At 43.4% G+C, this 19,310-nt stretch overlaps 1 long non-coding RNA gene across 1 annotated transcript in view; it reads right to left on the bottom strand.

The window, feature by feature from the left end:
- The window catches only part of B4GALT4, a 34,376-nt gene continuing 24,125 nt past the window's right edge, over positions 9,060 to 19,310 (bottom strand). Inside the window, exons 5-7 of the long non-coding RNA XR_001300547.2 lie at positions 16,844 to 16,966; positions 14,600 to 14,704; positions 9,060 to 9,973 (exon numbers count right to left, since the gene is read on the bottom strand). This is a non-coding gene — a long non-coding RNA (beta-1,4-galactosyltransferase 4). The remainder of the gene's footprint in view (positions 9,974 to 14,599; positions 14,705 to 16,843; positions 16,967 to 19,310) is intronic.

Below are 19,310 nucleotides of genomic sequence, written 5' to 3'. Positions count from 1 at the left end.
AGATGGATGCAACAAGGTGTGGTTTCCTGCTGGATACCAGTAACCCTGCTGTACAGTTAAATGGTGGGAACTTCCAAGTTTACTTCTGTTGCACTTAGCCCAGAAGTGGAGATGGAGCTGCTGCTTCTCAAATCCTTCCCCCCTGCCTCTCTGACTTCAACAGCTCAACTGTGTCCCCTATGAAGAAAAGGTACCTGTCACTTCAGGGTCCTGCTCTCATCAGCGAACTCGACCAAGTTCCTCTGAGTCAGGCTGAGCATCCGGGCAGGAAGGGACAAAGAAGTGAGGGGTGGAGGTGAGCCTTGGCCTGTTCTTGGGTGGTAAAGCTGGAGGCAGCAGCATGATCCCTGATTCCCAGGACAGGGAGCCAAAGCCATGTTCTGAAACCCTCCCTGGGCTCACTTGCCTCTCCAGGACAGGGCTTGGGTTGTGACAATGACACCTGCCCTTGACTGAGATGGGTCTCTCTATGGTCTTTCATTCTTTTTGTTTTAGGGCCGCACCCACGGCATATGGAAATTTCCAGGTTAGGGGTCAGATCAGAGCTGCAACTGCCAGCCTTCTCCACAGCCACAGCAACGCTGGATCCGAGCTGCATCTGTGACCTACACCACAGCTCATACAACACTGGGTCCTTAATCCACTGAGCAGGGCCAGGGATCGAACCTGAGTCCTCACAGATACTAGTCAGATTTGTTACCACCAAGCCACAACAGAAACTCCTTTCTGTGGTCTTTTAGAAGAGAAGAGGAAAGGGAAGGAGCTTACTCTGGGCAAAGCCTTGATGCTTCTCTCCCATCTCCCTTCCCATCCTCTCTCATGTGTTCTGGTGCCTTTTTCTTCCACTGCTAAGCGGATTTTCCAGCATCCTCATGCCTGAGTAAATCCAGTCCCAGACCCACTCCTGCCTTGCCCTCCAAGGCTTCGTTAAGCTTCAACATTCTCTCTACCTACAAAATTCCATTCTCCTTGTGACTTAGCTAGGTTAAGAGAAAGCCTTTTTGCAAACTAATTCATACTAAGGGGTGAGTGACAACTAGTTCCCACTCTTAACCTCCTCTGCAGATTTTTTCTTAATAATTGAAATTGACCCCAGTTGGTGGGATCCAAAGCAGCAAGGGGAGCAGGAAAGAGCTATTTTGAAGGAAAATGGCCCACCTGTTGCTCCTCAATCTTACCACCTCTCTTCTCTACCAAGAGGTAGCTAGATAAGAAAACAGGGGAGTTCCCTGATGGTCTGTTGAGTGCAGCTCGGCTTCAATCCCAGGTAGGGGAACTGAAATCCCATATCATATATATCCAAGTTTGCCTCACATACCATCAAAAGTACAAGTCTTGGGAGTTCCCATCCTGATACAACGGGTTAAGAACCTGACACAGTATCTGAGTCCTGTTACATGTGTGGCCAAAAGAAAAAGAACACACCTTCAATTGGCCACTGCCCTGCCCCAACTCCAGCAAGCTTCCTCCCAAATAGGATTCTGGACCCAGATATTCACTATGTCCAGGCCTCCAGCGTTAAGGGGGGACACACTTTTCAGCTGAGACAAACCCAGGCCTGAGGACCTCCCTACAGAGAGTATAGCCATTCAGGACTCTGAAACCCCTGCTACAAGCATCTTCAGTTTAACCTCAGGGCTGTTCCTGCTCTGCCCCGTTCCTGCTTCCATCCTCTTCACCTTCCCAGGAAGCCCAGACTTGCCATCATCTTTCTGAGACTGGAGGTGAAGCTCACAATGAGACACAAGCCACAGTTCAGGGTGAGGCCCAGACCCAGCTTATCAAGGTCCCCAGCAGCCCCACCAACCCAGGGAAGGGAAAGAGAGCAGGAGAGCCTGGCTCTGGGTTGCCAGCAGGTTGCCAGGCCTGAGACACACCCAGACAAAACCGTCTCAAGAAACCTCACACTTCTCCAATTGTTCTCTACCTGCTTATCAGATGGGCAGAGAACAATTAGCACCTAACACCAAAAATGTGTCAGACTGACACTGGGGTTGGTTTTACCTTGATTGCAACACCAGATGAGTCATCACGCTCTGTGGCTGGCTGTTTCCTCCCCAGACTGCTATTCAGGTTCCCTGCAGGCTGTTTCCCTTAAACTTTAGGAAGCCCTTTGCTCATTTTTGTCAGCCCTGTAACTTTTTCCCACATCAGCTGGAATAAACAGGGACTGCTCCTACTCTAAGCAGCAGATCAGGTAGTTTCTGGCTACCCATAAAGGGAAGAAGGAATAATCACACTCATGGAGTTTGAAAATCCCTTCTCCTCTCAACCCCCCAACCCCACCTCCACTCATCTGACTGACAAGCCAGAATTGGAAACTGTGGTCAGCAAATTGGTAACTAAGCTGCTTTCTCATTTCTATAGAATGAACAATTTCCTTTCTCCTGGGTCTAGTTCCTCTTCTCTGCTTCACCTCACCCAGATCCTCATCACCTCCTACATGTGAGGCTGAATCAAAGAAAAACCCAGGGGAGAGAGCTGTAAGCTACTGGGTTTGCTTTCACAGGTGACATTTTTATCATAAGGCTCGAGTGGCCACATCCAAAGAGGAGATCCAGGAGCTCCCATCGTGTCTCAGAGGAAACGAATCTGACCAGTATCCAAGAGGATGCAAGTTCAATCCCTGGCCTCGCTCAGTGGGTTAAGGATCCAGTGTTTCTGTGCCTGTGGTGTAGGCTGGCAGCTATAGCTTCGATTCAACCCCTAGCCTGGAAAATTCCATATGCCACAGGTGGCAGCCCTAAAAAGAAAAAAAAAAAAAAAAAAAAAAAAAAAAAAAAAAAAAGACAATGAGATCCAGGAACATCTTGGAAAAGGGTACATTGCTGAGAATGCATGTTTCCCAGACCCCTCTCCAACCCCCAGCCAACTCCCAAAACACGCACACTCCTTCCCACCCTTCATCTCTCTCTCTCTCCTTCCTTTGAAAAAGGTAAATAGTCAAATCCTGGGGTTAGAGAGAAACAATGCTGTCTTGACTTACTTTCTAGTTGCCTCCACCCTGAGTTCCTCTTGAAAAAAAGATGAAAGAGCAGACTCTGGCATTCAGAACCTAGCCTGGCATTCACAACCAGGCCATCTATTTTCCTGTTAGATGTAAACAATTCACAAAACAGCAGCCTCAAAGAAGGTCGCATAAAATGAGGCAAAGCGAGGCCACTTCACAATTCTGTCCAAGCATAAAAACAAGGTCACTGTGCCACCCACAAATACCAAACACACCCTTTCCGACTAAAATAAGTGACTGCTCCATGTTTACAATTACAACTCACTTCCCCCGCTGGTCTCTCCCTGTAGGTAAAATGTGTTGAGATACACAATCACAGACCTGTCCGACTTTCTGACAGCATCCCATACAGAGTACAGCCAGCTGGCTTAGACCCTCCCCAAATGACCCACCCAAACCCAGATACTCTGATAGACCCTGTCTCCCTTTTCCCGAGATACTTCTAGATTCCCCAAGTGCGTTCTCAAGAGCTCAAGGTGATGAGTCAGAATTCTGAGTGACTTATCTGCAGGTGTGTTTCTGGGCGTCTTTGGTTGAAGGGCATAGACAGTCTCCAAAGAACTCTGCCCATCCTTATTTCCTCCCTCTTTGTGTTTGTAGGTTTATTTGTTTGTTACCATGAAGTGATTAAGAACCTGCGCTTTGGAGTCAAAAATCTGGCTCCAAGTCCCAGCTCTGCATGACTTTGGCAAGTCAGCCTCTTGGAACCTGTTTCAGAAAAAGGTCTCACAGAGAATTGGGGGAAATTCCATAAGATATATAATGTGTGCATTAGAACAGCTAACAGCCTATAAGAGATACTAAAAGGAAGTTATACCATAAATCTGACTTGAAGAACTCTGCATGGCCTATTATCCCTGGGAACATGCCAACTAATATCATGTTACTTCATTTTGTTGCAGTAAGCTTAATGACCAAATATATGGGTCCAAATTTATTGGCCCTCAAACAATAGCTATGAGTAATAACTCTTCAGCAAAACTCCTACTCAACACTGGAAGAATGTACTAGGGCATCAAGATAAGGCATTTAAATGGCTACATCTCAAGTTCTGTATATTATTTCCAGAATCCTAGCTACAAATGAGATTGCAGCTGTTGCTGCATTGATAGAGAAATCTCATAATCTCATGACAATGTGATATTCTGGGGAAAAAAAACAAACAAGACACTGGAGTCAAGAGACTTGAGTTCAAATCTTATCTCTTCCTCTTACCAACCTTCTTTGGGAAGTTACTTAACTTGAATTTGTTTTTTCTTTGCAGTGCTACAAACATACCTCAGAAATATTGGAAAGTTAAAAAAGAAAAAACAAAGGAAAATTGAAATACAGAGCAGGCATTTTATTGTACCCCACCCTTCACCAACCTCTCCTCCAAGGTCCCAGATCTCACACACACCCCACATACGTATACGAAATTCCATTTCACTTGAATTTTCTACTTCAGCGGTTGTCAGTGGAACAATGAAGACTTACCTGTATGGGTATGCTCCCTGGGGTACTCCCTCCTCTGTGAATATCTTTGAGACCCACCAGGCCCTCTCAGCAGGTTTAAGGTGGTCTTTGGTGTACTTAAAACTAGTGAAGTTAGCATCATTAATAAATCTGCAAATAACAAATGCTGGAGAGAGCATGGAAAAAATGGAACCCTCCTACATTGTTGGTGGGAATGTAAATTAGTACAACCACTATGGAAAATAGTATAGAGTTCCTTAGAAAACTAAATGTAGAACTACCATATGATATAGCAATCCCATTCCCAGGCATATATTAGGACAAAACTGTAATTCAAAAGGATATATGCACCCCTATGTTCATAGCAGCACTATTCACAATAGCCAAGACACAGAAACAACCTAGATGCCCATTGACAGACGAATCAATTAAGATGTGGTACATACATACAATGGAATACTACATAGCCATAAAAAGAACAAAGTAATGCCATTAACGGCAACACAGAGGCAACTAGATTCTCATACTAAGTCAAGTAAGTCAGAAAGAGAAAGACAAATACCATATGATATCACTTATATGTAGAATCTAAAATATGGCACAAAAGAACCTATCTACAAAACAGAAACAGACTCACAGACAGAGACTCACCACAGAGTGGTGGGCTGGGGGAGAGAATGAGATGGACTGCGAGTTTGGGGTTAGTAGACGCAAACTATCACATTTAGAATGGATAAGCAATAAGGTCCTACTGTATAGCACAGGGAACTAACTATATCCAGTCTCCTGGGAGAGACCAAGATGGAAGTTTATATATAGATGTGTGTGTGTGTGTGTGTGTGTGTGTGTGTGTGTGTGTACACACATGTTATATATATATATATATATATATATATATATATATATATATATATATATCTGAATCACTTTGATATACAGCAGAAATTGGCACAAAGTAGTAAATCAACTATATATTAATAATAAAAAAAGAGATAAAACTGCCCAGGAGTTTGTAAGATGCAATTAGATAGGACAAAGCTTATAATTACCTAACATAGCCAATTGTACACGTTAGGCACCAAAATAATATCAGCTTTCTTCTACAAGTATAAAAAGAGAGAAGTCTGGATTCTGAGAGTTGGTGGATTTGAGGAGTAATGAAATAAACAATATTAGAGTGGTAAAATAAAAAACTATATACAACTAAAAAAAAACCCAATGAAGACAGCAATAGCTTAAATATCTGAAGTACTAAGGAACAGACATGAAGAAAATTTTGTAATATCATTAGTGAAAAGAAATTATGAAATGTTCCTGAATATGCTCCATTTTGTGGGACATATTCATGGCTTTAGACAGAGACCATATGTATACACAGAACTTGGGGAGAGTGCAGGTTTTGAGTCTGGGAGAAAATGTCTTTCATCTCTCCTAAGAGTCCATTCACAGGGCAGTTAGGACCCCCAGGAAACCCCCTAGGGGCTTGAGTGGAAGTGAGAGGGAAAAGAGCAGAAAAACCAGGGAGGGAGGAGTTCCTGTCATAGCTCAGCAGTTAACAAACCCTACTAGTATCCATGAGGACGCAGGTTCAATCCTTGGCCTCGATCAGTGGGTTAAGGATCCGGCATTGCCATGAGCTGTGTTATAGGTCGCAGACGTGGCTTGGACCCTGCATTGCTGTGGCTGTGGTGTAGACCAGCATCTGCAGCTCCAATTCAACCCCTAGCCTGGGAACCACCATATGCCGTGAATACGGCCCTAAAAAGACAAAACAAAACAAAACAAACAGGGAGCAAGTCTGGAAAAAAGTTCAGAAACCAGAATGGAATGTACTTTTGAGTCCAGAATATGCCACAGTTCTCTAGGAGCTCGGATAGGGATGTGGCGATGGGAAAACTTCCTTAAAGAGAGAAATCCAGATGGAGGCAATATGGTGTAATGGAACCTCCATTTCCTCTTCCACCCCACTTATCTTGAGTCAACAGGATCAATAAAGTGACCAGCAGGACAAATAAAGTGTGCGTAAGAATGTCATAACCCATAAAGCACTATAAAATTGACTAGTAGTACAAGTGAGAAAAAAATCAATAAAAAATTTTAAAGTGGCTCACTCTTCACATTAAGTATTTGTGGTGTCCAAAGAGATTGCCCTCATATACTCCTTAGCAAGTGTAGTAGGCATTATCTACAAATCTCTAAAAGCTTAGTCTCTGGGAGGTCCCTAATGGCTCATTAGGTTAAAGATCTGGTGTCACAGCTATGGCATGGGTTCGATCCCTGGCCCAGGAATTTCCATATACTGTGGCACGGCAGAAAAAACAAATGAACAAAAAAGCTTGGCCTCTTTGTGGCAGTTGACAATTAAAAAATACACAGGGCAGGAAATGGGGGAAGCTTGGTTCATTCCTTTGAGGCCAAACTGCCCAAAAGAGCAAGGTCGCAGCCACACATCTCCCGCCAGTGGCTTTGAATCCTGGTGCAGGTACAGTGGCACAGCAGGAAAATAAAGGTCTCAAAATACTATCTTCCACCTCAAGAAGTTTCATAGTGAGTCATTCAAATGATTTGTACATTATCTTGTTTGAAAGAATTACCTGAATATCAATAGGCCTAGTGCAGTGGTTTTGAACATTATAAAAAATATGCAGATGCCTTGTTAATAGGTGAAAACACAAAGGTAGTTTCCATGTGGTAAAAACTGTATTTTGTTTCCATTGAATGAGAAATTGTTTTCAGCATGGATCCTCAGATTCCTTGCACACACTATTTTTCTTCCTTTACTTTCCTCAACCATGACCAGGAACACACAGCCTCCAAACTGGAGGCGCCTAGCATAGGCTGTTGGCAATTACAATATTTTAGTCTGTATATGCTTCTAATTAAGAAAACTGGTGGAGTTCTTGATGTTGCACAGAGGAAATTAATCTGACTAGTATCTATGAGGATGCAGGTTCATTCCCTGGCCTTGCTCAGTGGGTTAAGGATCTGATGTTGTCATGAGCTGCAGTGTAGGTTGCAGATGCAGCTCAGATCTAGCGTTGCCATGAGCTCTGGCATAGGTCGCACTCAGCTCAGATGCCTCGTTGCTGTGGCTGTGGCATAGGTCAGCAGCTATAGCTCCAATTCGACCCCTAGCCTGGGAACTTCATATGCTGCAGGTGCAGCCCTAAAAAGCAAAAAATAAAAAATTAAAGAAAATTGAGATGGTTACCAGATGCAAAATACATAAAACAAATAAGCAACAAGGATTTACTGTATAACACAGGGCATTATACCTAGCGTCTTGTAAAAACCTGTAATAAATATAATCTGCAAAAAATCCTGAATTGCTATGCTGTATACTTGAAACTAACACAATATTGTAAATAATCTTTACTTCAATTTTATTTTTTTAATTTTTTTGTCTTTTTCTGCTTTTAGGGCTGTACCCAACATGTGGAGGTTCCCAGGCTAGGGGTCTAATCAGAGCTGTAGCTGCCAGCCTAAGCCAGAACCATAGCAACACCATATCCAAGCCATGTCTGCAACCTGCACCACAGCTCACAGAAATGCCAGATCCTTAACCCACTGAGCGAGGTCAGGGATCGAACCTGCAACCTCATGGTTCCTAGTCGAATTTGTTTCCTCTGCGCCACAACGGGAACTCCTATACTTCAATTGTTAAAATTAGGATGGAAAACTAGAGGAAGCTTCTGCAAAAGAGAGACAAGAGTGGGGGGGGGGGTGGAAATAGGAAAACCATTATTCTTTCTTTTCTGAATTAAAAAAATACGCAGCTTTTACCTGTCCCTACTGGGTTAAAGGTAAGCCAGGCCAGCCGTAGGTAAACCTGTCGTGTCCATAAAGTGTATTTTCCTTGCAAATTCTCCTTCCCCACATGGGTGGTGACTGCTATCTTCTCTGGAAACCCCAAATCCTATTCCTTCCCCCTCCCTGTCTGGGGAGGATATTATTTACAGTAATTGGCTGGGCCTCATTCATGTTAAAGTTTAAGTGTTATATAATAATGATGGATTGAGCAACTTAGGGCATGGTTGCATAATACTTGCTCAAGGATGTCCGCAACCACATTATTTGTATCCTTTCTCTTATGCAAAGTATTCTCATATCTGTTCTGACCCAGTAACCACCTCCTACTACCTCCCTTAGATTATCCTCCCATGTCCTGGCCCCTCTCTCAGGAAGCTCAGGAGTAACTGTAGCTTCTCTCCTAAATCAATGCTTTGGCCCCACCTTCCTTCCAAATGAAAGACCTCCCCAGCTCTGGGCCCCACCCCTTCCTTGCCTCTCATCAACCAGCTGTGCCCCTGAGGCAGCCTTGCTGTGCCCTTTACTGGCCATGAGCAAGCACAGGAGGATGCAGACAACGAAAACACGAAGTGAGATGCAGAGGCGCCTGCTGTAGGCCTGAAGCTGGCTCACAAGGTGGCTGTGAAGAGAACAGGATGGAGCAACAGAAGGATGCGGACAGAGGGGAGGGATGAAGAAGGCTTAGTCTCACCTGTTCTGTTCTTAAGCAGCAGGCTTGTGGATACTGACATGAACACATCTGGAGGCTTCAAACAATAGGAAAAAACAAGACTGAAAAACCAAAGCTTTTTCATATTTTACTACAGAGGTACTTTGTAGGTATTATTGTTAATATGTAATTTGTAAACAACTATTTCATATCCTACACGTACAAAATCATTTTACAAAAATGCTCTAAAAATGAGTAGGTAACGTGTTCTCTGCTAGGTTGTTACCAGAAGGCTCATCTGGGCAGGTGACACCACTGCAGAGTGACAGCCGCAGCAGCAGCACAGCCGCAGCAGCAGCAGCACCACAGCAGCTCTCCATCTGACACAGTCCTTCTGCCACCTCTTCAGTGCCAAGTTCACTGCACCTTGATTCTTCACCTTTTGTCTCCTCTTCCTTGGCTGCCTTCTCACCGGGGACCCACCTCTTCACAGATGGCCATACAGGATAAATAAGTAAGAGAAACACATCTTCATCTCTGTCTCCCTTGGATGAGAATAATTCTGGTTCTCCGGGACATTTAGCAATCTTACCTCCCATGGCCTTTTTAATATATCAGAAAATATGTATGTAGCCTTCATGAGATCTTTTGTGTAGTCCTTTGACACCTAGTCCTTCAAGTATCTACATTACAATATTTAACCTTCATGATCAAAACAACTAAGAAAGCTGTCTTGTTACAATTGTTTTACACTCCACATCACCAGGAGCTCTGCTAAGAAAACACCAAAAAAGGAGAATTCAGCTCAATGATTGGCTGCAACAAGTTCTTAATGTGTGCTACCAGGGGAATCTCTAGGTCAAAATTATTGCAATCAAATATTCAGTTCCTCCAAATGTCACCAAAAGATCCAGAGTCATGGACTAGACAAGAAATCCACTGTGATATTGATATATAAAGGATTGTAATCCACAGAGAGTAATTTATAATCACAACTGGTCAACCCATCTGTTCTCCAGACACGTGACACTTGATGTAAGAGCTTCATCCTAAAGATAAAGAGAACAATCGTGAATGATAAGAATTTGACATCCATTTCCACCACTTTTTGCCTCACCACAAAGTTTGGCAAAAGCATCTTTGTTAATTATTGCACTTGCTAGGTTTGCTACGGCATGAGAAGTTTATTTTCCCCATCTAAGGTAACAGACACCAATGACATCCACGTGTTCACATATCAGACCCCACGTAAGACCTTGAGGACCAATGATGAGAAGACTCCTACACACAGGGGGCCCCCAGTCTATAGGACAGAGGGACGTAGATGATACATGTCATCCACTGCTGATGGGTCCTTGGATAAGCTTCCAGGAATCTATGAATCCTCCAATGTTGCTGGAAGAACTTTGTGTCTGCAGGCAAGGAGGGTATAGAGCTTTCATAAGAGTCCAAAGAAAATTAGACTGTATACAGAGGAGGCTGAATGAAGCGGCACCTGACTTCATGAGGGACAGGGGAGGGGTCGTAAAGAAGATAAATTCGGAGTTCCCGTAGTGGCACAGTGGTTAACAAATCCGACTAGGAACCATGAGGTTGCGGGTTTGATCCCTGCCCTTGCTCAGTGGGTTAAGGATCCGGCGTTGCCGTGAGCTGTGGTGTAGGTCGCAGACGCGGCTTGGATCCTGCGTTGCTGTGGCTGTGGTGTAGGCTGGCAGCTAAGCTCCGATTAGACCCCTAGCCTGGGAACCTCCATATGCCGTGAGAGCAGCCCAAGAAATGGCAAAAAATACAGAAAAAAAAAAAAAAAAAAGAAGAAGATAAATGCAACTGAAGCTTAAAAGAGAAGAAATTCACAGCAGAAGTGGTGAGGGAAAGGACACCCAGGAAAAGAGACCATCCTGTGCAGGACACAGAGACATGCCAAGGAGTAGAACGAGTTTGAAGAAGAGAAAGCAATTGTGTGGCCAGAGCCTGGGGATGTAGGCAAGAGCAAGTGGTAAGCTGAATTGGTCTCTAAGATCTGAGCAGTGAAAGGCATGCATTTCAGTTACAATAACAACGTGGATGGAGACCAGAAACAAAGCTGAGCTCAATAAAGTCAGAGGACAATAATACGGCATGATCTCACATAACATTGAAAAACGTGCAAAACTACTCAACAATCTTTTGTGGAGGAATAAAAACACACGGGAAGATAAGAAAACCAAGAAACAGCAGAAATAATTATAATTAGCATTAAAATGCAGCAAAGTGTTACCTTTGGGGTAGGGGGAAGATACAGGATCAGGAAGGGCCACACAGATCATGGGCATAAATTGGCTAGGGAATACCGCCAGGGTTCAGGGGATCAAGAATCTTCAGATTCTTCATTCAGTTTTAAAGTATTCTTTTGTATCTATTTATTATTTTCTTTAAAGAAAAAATTGCACACCTATGGACAAAGACTTAAAAGATACATGGAAAATAGAAATAGCTGCCTTATTAAAGTGGTAGATTCTAACAAAATGGCTAAGAGTCTTTTAGCATTGTTTTAAAATGCAGACTCTAACAAAAAGGCTAAAAGTCCTTTAATACTGTTTCAAACTTTAGAGAAAAAAACAGAACAAAGAAATGCAGATATCTTTTTTTTTTCAGTCATAGCCCCCAAAGGAATTGCTTTAATTGTCAGGATTCCTTGGTGAAAGGATTATTTCTTGGGGCAGGAGAAGCAAAAGCTGAGCCCTAGAATACCTCATCACACCAGAGCACAGGGGGAAAAAACCTCTCAAAACTATGAAGTCACAGGATCAGGAGCCAGCTGGAAGAAGAACCCACTTGCCAAAAACAATGTGGGCATCAAAAACAATATTAACTACATCCAGAAGGATGTCAGAAATACCAACTCATCATTTTGAAATGATAAATCAATGATGAGTCTTTCCCTTTATCCTGCCTTTTCGATAAGAACTGTACCCCAAGGTACTCAAAAAGATGAAGAAGGCACATTATTCTTTGTAGAAAAATCTATCTAGTAAATGCAGAAGGAGTGAGAGAATATCAGAATTTCGCAATCCCTAAACGAATAATCAACATGGGCAATGATCAACAATGGCTGCTAAAATCAAAGGGTGACAGACTGATGGGGGCCCTCACAATGCCTGGACAAGGCCGATAAGAGATCCATCCTGACGTCAGCCATCATGTCCTCTTGCTGGGATACAAAAGGAGATAATTGGCACTATCAGGGAAGTGTTCTTGCCCCAACGTAGTACTGGAATCTGTTTAAGCCTCCAGATAGAAGGCCAGTTTATAAGGAAATGCACAGGTCAGAGGCACAAATTATGTTATAGCACAGGGGTGCAACCACGAAACCCACAATGTAGAAAATCCCATCAGACAAATGACCTGGTTTGTTCAACAAATCAATTAAAAGGGAGAAAAAGGAAGGAGGGGGAACCTATAGAATGAGATTTCAGCGAGATTATCCAAAAGCAATGTGTAGATCTTGTCTAGAATCTTATCTGAATAAACTGTCAAAAAAAAATTGGGAGAGTTCCCATCATGACTCAGCGGTTAACAAATCCAACTAGGAACCGTGAGGTTGCGGGTTCGATCCCTGGCCTTGCTCAGTGGGTTAAGGATCTGGCATTGCAGTAAGCTGTGGTGTAGATTGCAGATGCGGCTCGGATCCCGAGTTGCTGTGGCCCTGGTGTAGGCCGGTGGCTACAGCTCCGATTCGACCCCTAGCCTGGGAACCTCCATATGCCGCAGGAGCAGCCCTAGAAATGGCAAAAAGACAAAAAAATTTAAAAAATAAAAAAAAAAAAAATTGGGGCAGGAGGAGTTCCTGCTGTGGTATATTAGGGTACAAACCCAACTACAGTGGCTTGGGTTGCAGTGGAGGCATGGATTCAATCCCCGGCCCAGTGCAGAGGCTTAAAGGATCTGGCATTGCTGCAGCTGTGATTCAGATTCAATCCTGGCCTGGGAGTTTCCATATGCCATGGGTGCAACCATAAGAAAAAAAAATTAAAGCATTTATGAGAAAATCAGGGAAATATGAAAACTAACTAGACTTTTTTTTTTGCTTTTTAGGGCAGCACCCATGGCATATGGAGTTCCCAGGCTAGGGGTCCAATTGGAGCTGTAGCCGCTGGCCTACATCACAGCCACAGCAAAGCAGGATCCCAGCCGCGTCTGCGACCTCCACCACAGCTCACAGCAACACCAGATCCTTGACCCACTGAGCAAGGCCAGAGATCAAACCTGCAACCTCATGGTTCCTATTTGGATTCATTTTTGCTGTGCCATGACAGGAACTCCCAAAAATTAACTGGACATTTGATGACAATAAAGAAGTACTGTTAATTTTATTTTAGGAATGATAATGATATTGCAGTTCTATTTTTTTTTTTATTTTATTGTGCTATAGTTGATTTACAATGTTGTATTATTAGCTTCAAGTTTATAGCAAAGTGAATCAGTTATACATATAATCTATTCTTTTTCCCATATAGGTTATTACAGAACATTAAGTAGACCTCCCTGTGCTATACAGTAGGTTCTTGTTAGTTATCTATTTTCTATGTAGCAGTGTATATTTGTTAATCCCATCCTAACAATTTATCACTCACTGCCCCCTCCAGTTTTCCCTTTGGTAACTCTTAAGTTTGATTTACAATAGCTGAGACATTGGAAACAACCTAAATGTTCACCAACAGAGAAATGGATACAGATGCGGTACACAATATACAATTGATTATTACCGAGTCATAAAAAAGAACAAAATGATGCCATCTGCAGCAACATGAATGGATCTAGAGATTATCATACTAAGTGAAGTAAGTCAGACAAATATCATATGATATCATTTATATATGGAATCTAATAAAAAATGATGTAGTTCTATTTTTGACTTCTTTTATTTTAAGGATACATACTGAAGTATTTACACATGAAATGCTATGATATCTGATTTGCTTCTAAAGGATCCACTGTGGGAGGAGAAAAAAAGTGGGAGAAAGAAGAGAGGACATGAAGTGATAACTGTTGAAGCTGAGTATGGGGTACATGTACCTGAAAATTCAACAGACCTTCCCTCTGCTTTGGGGTCTGTTTGAAAATTACCTTAAGGAGTTCCCATGTGGCACAGTGGGTTAAGAATTCAACTGCAGTGGCTTGGGTCACTGCAGAGGCGCAGGTTCAATCCCCAGCCCAGTGCAGGGGGTTAAAGGATCTGGGTTGCTGTGGCTCGGATTCAATCCCCTGACCCAGGAACTTCCATACATTGTGGGTGTGGCCATTAAAAAAAAAAATTAGGAGTTCCCATCATGGCTCAGTGGTTAAGGAACCCGACTAGTATCCATGAGGACATAGGTCGGATCCCTGGCCTCGATCAGTGGGTTAAGGATCCAGCATTGCTGTGAGCTGTGGTGTAAGTCATAGACAAGGCTCGGATCTGGTGTTGCTGTGGCTGTGGTGTAGACCAGCAGCTACAGCTTTGATTCAACCCCTAGCCTAGGAACATCCATATGCCTTGGATGAGGCTCTAAAAAGACAAAAAAAAAAAAAAAAGACCAAAAAAAAAAAAAAGGTTAGAACAAAATGAACTGACTTAACTGATCAAATCTGTCATAGTACTACTGACAGAAGAGACTACACAGATAGCCAGCCAGGCACACATATCTAGGACTTACCGTTCTATATTCACCTCGTTGCCTTGGTCTCTCTTGTGAAAGATCATAGTATATTTACCCACTTCAGGTAGTGGCCGGATTATTTTCATTCTATGAAGCTCAACCCTGGAAAAATAAGAGAGGATTCTCAAAAAAAAAAAAATCTAGGAGTTCCCATCAAGGCTCATCAGTTAACAAACCTGAATAGTATCCATGAGGACGTGGGTTCAATCCCTGGCTTTGCTCAGTGGGTTAAGGATCTGATGTTGCCAGGAGCTGTGGTGTAGGTCGAAGACACAGCTCGCATCTGATGCTGTGGCTGTGGCATAGGCTGGCAGCCACAGCTCCAATTCGACCCCTAGCCTGGGAAGCTCCATATGCCATGGGCACGGCCCCAAAAAGGCAAAACAAAACAAAACTATCCTATTTATCTACCACTAGGCACTTAAAAAAGAATCTTTGCAAAAATTTACAAACATCTGCACGTACTCACATATCTTGATTATTATACTCAAGTATCTTGATTATTTTATATTAAAAAAAAAAAACAGTTTTCTTATGTTGGACCTCAGGCAGTAAGTCTAAAAGAATCACATTTAACATTTACTACTGCGATACAAGGAAGATGTGTCAATTTACAGTTTGTCATTTTCCAAAAACAACTGAGAAAACACATCTTAAAAAAGAAAAATCAAGCCTCTTAGGATTCCTAATTTACTTAGCGTTTCCTTCTATTAACAAGGAAAGTAGTGATCACTTAAGGCCACAAACCTAGGTTCAAATCTAGACTTCGTTACTGACAATCTTGGTAAGTCGGTTTATTATTCAAGGTCTGAGTTTTTCCACCATAAAATGACAATGGTGTTCTGGGGTGGATCCAACAGACTCAAATAAGATCACCACATGAAACGTTCTGTGCAAACTGAAATGTACTATATAAATGCAAAGAGGGTGGTGCCTGTTATATAGGTGAGTAAATAAGTAAAGACCTCCCAACCAGCTTTTATGCTCAAATGCATTGGTTTATCCATAGCATTAGTCAAAAACCACTCTGGAGGCCATGATATTCTCATCAAATGAAAGCAAAACTTGGGACTCCCCTTTGCCTTGAAGCCAAGAGCAAGAGGAATGAAGAGAGTGAAGATCTATCATCAGTGCAAAATTCTAACCATCCCACTTGGGCAGTAAAATAGAACTGGGGAAGATGACGGATACTGTGGATTCCCTAGTCCTTGCTACTCCTGCCCTAAAATCTAGCAGGCACGCTTCATCCACTTCATAAGCCTCAGCTACACAGGCTGGGCTGGGCTGGGCTGCACTTCTGCCCATCATTATGGCCATTCCCATGTACCTTTGGTCAGGGAGCTCCACTCCCTCCTGCCAGAAACATTCCAGAGACTTTCAGCCTACACATAGAAACAAGATTGGCATGGAGCCCTGGCATCTTTAGGCTGAAGCAATGGAAAATTTCTGGCAGTTGCATATCTATGAATGTACAACCCCAGCTGAGAAATTTCCTTTCTAAGAGGCAACAAAGTGGGTCTCCCAATAGAAAGACGTTATTACAAGCCAAAGATATTGGGTCCAGGGTCATGAATAATTATGTATTTCTAGAACTATCTGGCCACAAAACCCAAGTTCAGGGAAGGGGGCTGAGAGAGGAGACCAGGGATATTCCCTTTGAATCCTCCAGAGCAGAAAGAATCTAAGAGAACCCAAGGGTCGTGCTAGCAGCTCAGAGTCAGGCCTGGGAATCAGGCCACCAGCTGCTCCCACAGCATACGGGGCTGGCTTGTGTGTGAGGGCATCTTGGTCTGCCTCGGGGCATGCAACCCTTCACAGGCTGCTGGCACTGCTTGCTCTGCATATAGGGAACTGCCAGGGTCACCTGGGGTCTGAGAGAAAGCATCGGTTCATAACTGGTCCTCTGCCACTTCCCTCAGGTTGTAGCTTTGCAGACATTCTGCAGTCTGGACTTTTCATTCCCTGGTGAGACCCTGTCTCAGTAATACCTACTGACAAGTCCACAGAGACCTCCATCAATGCTCTGGACCCCAAATACCCAGAGCCAGGACTAGATCACCTTCCATCATGTTTAAACTGCCAGTGGCAAAGAGCAATTTGGGCTTCCCTGCCCTCCCCCGACCCCTGCCACCCTTGAAACCCAAGTCTGAGCCTTATGACCTGCCAGACTGGCACCTACAAGAACCATACACAACCACTGCTAGCAGAGCCCCATGAAGGGGACCTGTCTCCGTTGTTCACCTGAGTCTGAGGTCATCGTCTTCGCCTCCCCATCCCCAGTAGTTGTTAGAGAATCCATTCACCTTGAAAAATTGCTCTCGGCTTAGGGCAGTAACACCCCCAAAATATCCACTGTACCGTAACCTGGAGCAAAAGAGGAAAGAGAAAAGGTAAGACCATTAGCACAAAGACCTTTTGTTCTCCACAGAGGCCTCACAAGTCTCAGATTGCAGGGCAGGCATTCTAGGACACTGTGAAGACCAAGCACTTTCACCCAGCCACTCCTGCTTAATGTTCACCTTCCCATGTTCCTGCCCTGCCCTGACTGGCCTTCTGTCCTGTCTACACAAGGGCTCACAAATGCACACTAAGCAAGGTGCCATCCACCTGTTACCATTACTCTGTGCAGAGGTCTACAGAGGTACCTGTAACTGTGCTCTAAAACATCAGATCTGCATGACAGGTTTCATCTCGTGTACTAATCCAATGAACAGCAATGGCTGTCAAGCACACTAGGTTAGGTGGGATTCTGAGGCTGCAGCCAGGTTCAGCATGAATGAGTGTCATAATGAATATATTGTCTTTTTTTTTTTTTTTTTTTTTTTTTTTTTTGCCACGCTCTTGGCATGCATAAATTAGGGCCAAGGATCAAACCCACACCATAGCTGTGGCCTAAGCCTTAGCAGTGACAATGCCAGATCCTTAACCTGATATGCCACCAAGGGAATTCTATTATCTTTTTACTTTCACTTTTTTTAAGGAGTGGGGTGGAGAGCGGGAGACAGCTCCCGCACATACTTTGAATGTAATTCTCCACTTTCATGCATGCAAATCTCCATCTCAGTCTGTTTTCTGGACAACCCAACATATCTCAATAACCCTGAGGTTTCTGGCTTGGGCATCGAGGTAGATGACTCTGCCTTTCACAAAAACAGGGTATATAAATAATAATTACATTTTTAGGATGACAACAATAAATTGCTGTTTGGCTAAGCTGAATTTCAGATACCCCTGGAACTTCTGCCAGTGGGAAAAAGGATACAGGGTCCAAGTTCAATAAAGAGGCATGGCTACAAGGATAGCTTTGGAAATAACTGTCAAGAGGTGGTACCTGAAGGCACGAGAGTAGGAGAAACTGCTCAAAAACAATGCAGTGAGTGAAAAGCGAAGCGTACAAAGGGTGGAGCCGTGGGAACACCAATAAGAAAAAGAGGAATGAGAAGAGCACCTCCCACACTGTGCTGATGGACGAATTAGCAAACTGGAGCAACAGAACCCTGAATGGAACACTAACAATTCAGAAATGCAAATGAAGCCTGCTCAATAACTTAGTAGCGAACAAAAGGATGTGAATATAGGGAGGATTTCTAATTTTAATTAACTTCGGTTCTAATTTTAATTAACTCCAGGGCCAATTAAATATTTCTGCTTTTCCAGATAAGAAAAACCAAAAGATCAATAAACATGTAGACAATTGCCATCTAACAGGTGGGGTCCCCAAAGCTAATTGCAGCTCAGCTGTTTGTTCCTATGTTCCAAGTACAGATGGGGTGGCCCCAGTTTAACACGTAATGGAACTAGGTTTACTTATATACCCCAACCCAAAACTCTGGAAAATAACCTGAAACAAACAACTGGAACAAAGTGCTCAGAAGGCAGCTACTATTGACCGAGTCATCTACTGCAGTGATGTGTTGCCTTGGTTACTGGATTGCTTGGCCGGGTAGGGATTCCTAAACTACATAAAGAGCAGTAGCTTCCTCAGGACACCGAGTAGAACCACTGTCCAGGCATGACCTGCCAAGCACCAACAAGGGGTCACCAGGAGGGAACCAGCACTGATGCTCTGGTAGTGTTCTATTAAGTAACAATCACTGTGTGCGAAATAGCTGGCTCAACGCTATGTCAGCGGGCCCCATCCTCATACAGTTTATGGTCTAACGAGAGAGGTGAACATTATCAGGGTTCTGAGGAAGGAGATGCTGCACATCAGCTTGGGTGGGCCTTGGAGGATCCAGACAGGTAGAAAAACGGGGGTCTCCTGGTGATTAGAACTCCATGAAGAAAAGTAGAGAGGAGATGGAGTTCCCTATTGGCCTAGCGGTTAAGGATTCAGTGTTGTCACTGCTGTTGCTCGGGCTCTTTTCATCCCTGGCCCTGGAACTTCCATATGCTACAAGTGTGGCCGAAGGAAAAAAAAAAATGTAGAAAATGGAAAAGTGCAGGCTATCTAAGAAGTTTCTGGAGACCAGTCTAGCTGCAGTGGGAGGTGTCAGAGGAAACCAGTTGGAAAGAAAGGGTAAAGAACTCTCAGCTTCTCAGTTGCCTCTAGGATGGCAAATGTCTACATGTCTGTTGATCTTTGCTTCTAATTTTTCTTATCTAGAAAAGCATACATATTTGATTGGTTCTGAAACCATTTTCCTTATTTTTAAAGGGCTGTAAGGCCCAAGGGTGGAGGAAATGTAGTCATAAAATAACAGTAGAG

The sequence above is a fragment of the Sus scrofa genome, chromosome 13 (genome assembly GCF_000003025.6).
Source record: "Sus scrofa isolate TJ Tabasco breed Duroc chromosome 13, Sscrofa11.1, whole genome shotgun sequence".
In the NCBI taxonomy this organism is placed as follows: domain Eukaryota; kingdom Metazoa; phylum Chordata; class Mammalia; order Artiodactyla; family Suidae; genus Sus; species Sus scrofa.
The sequence above is the reverse complement of the archived record's forward strand: the minus strand, read 5'-3'. Positions and strand labels throughout refer to the sequence as shown.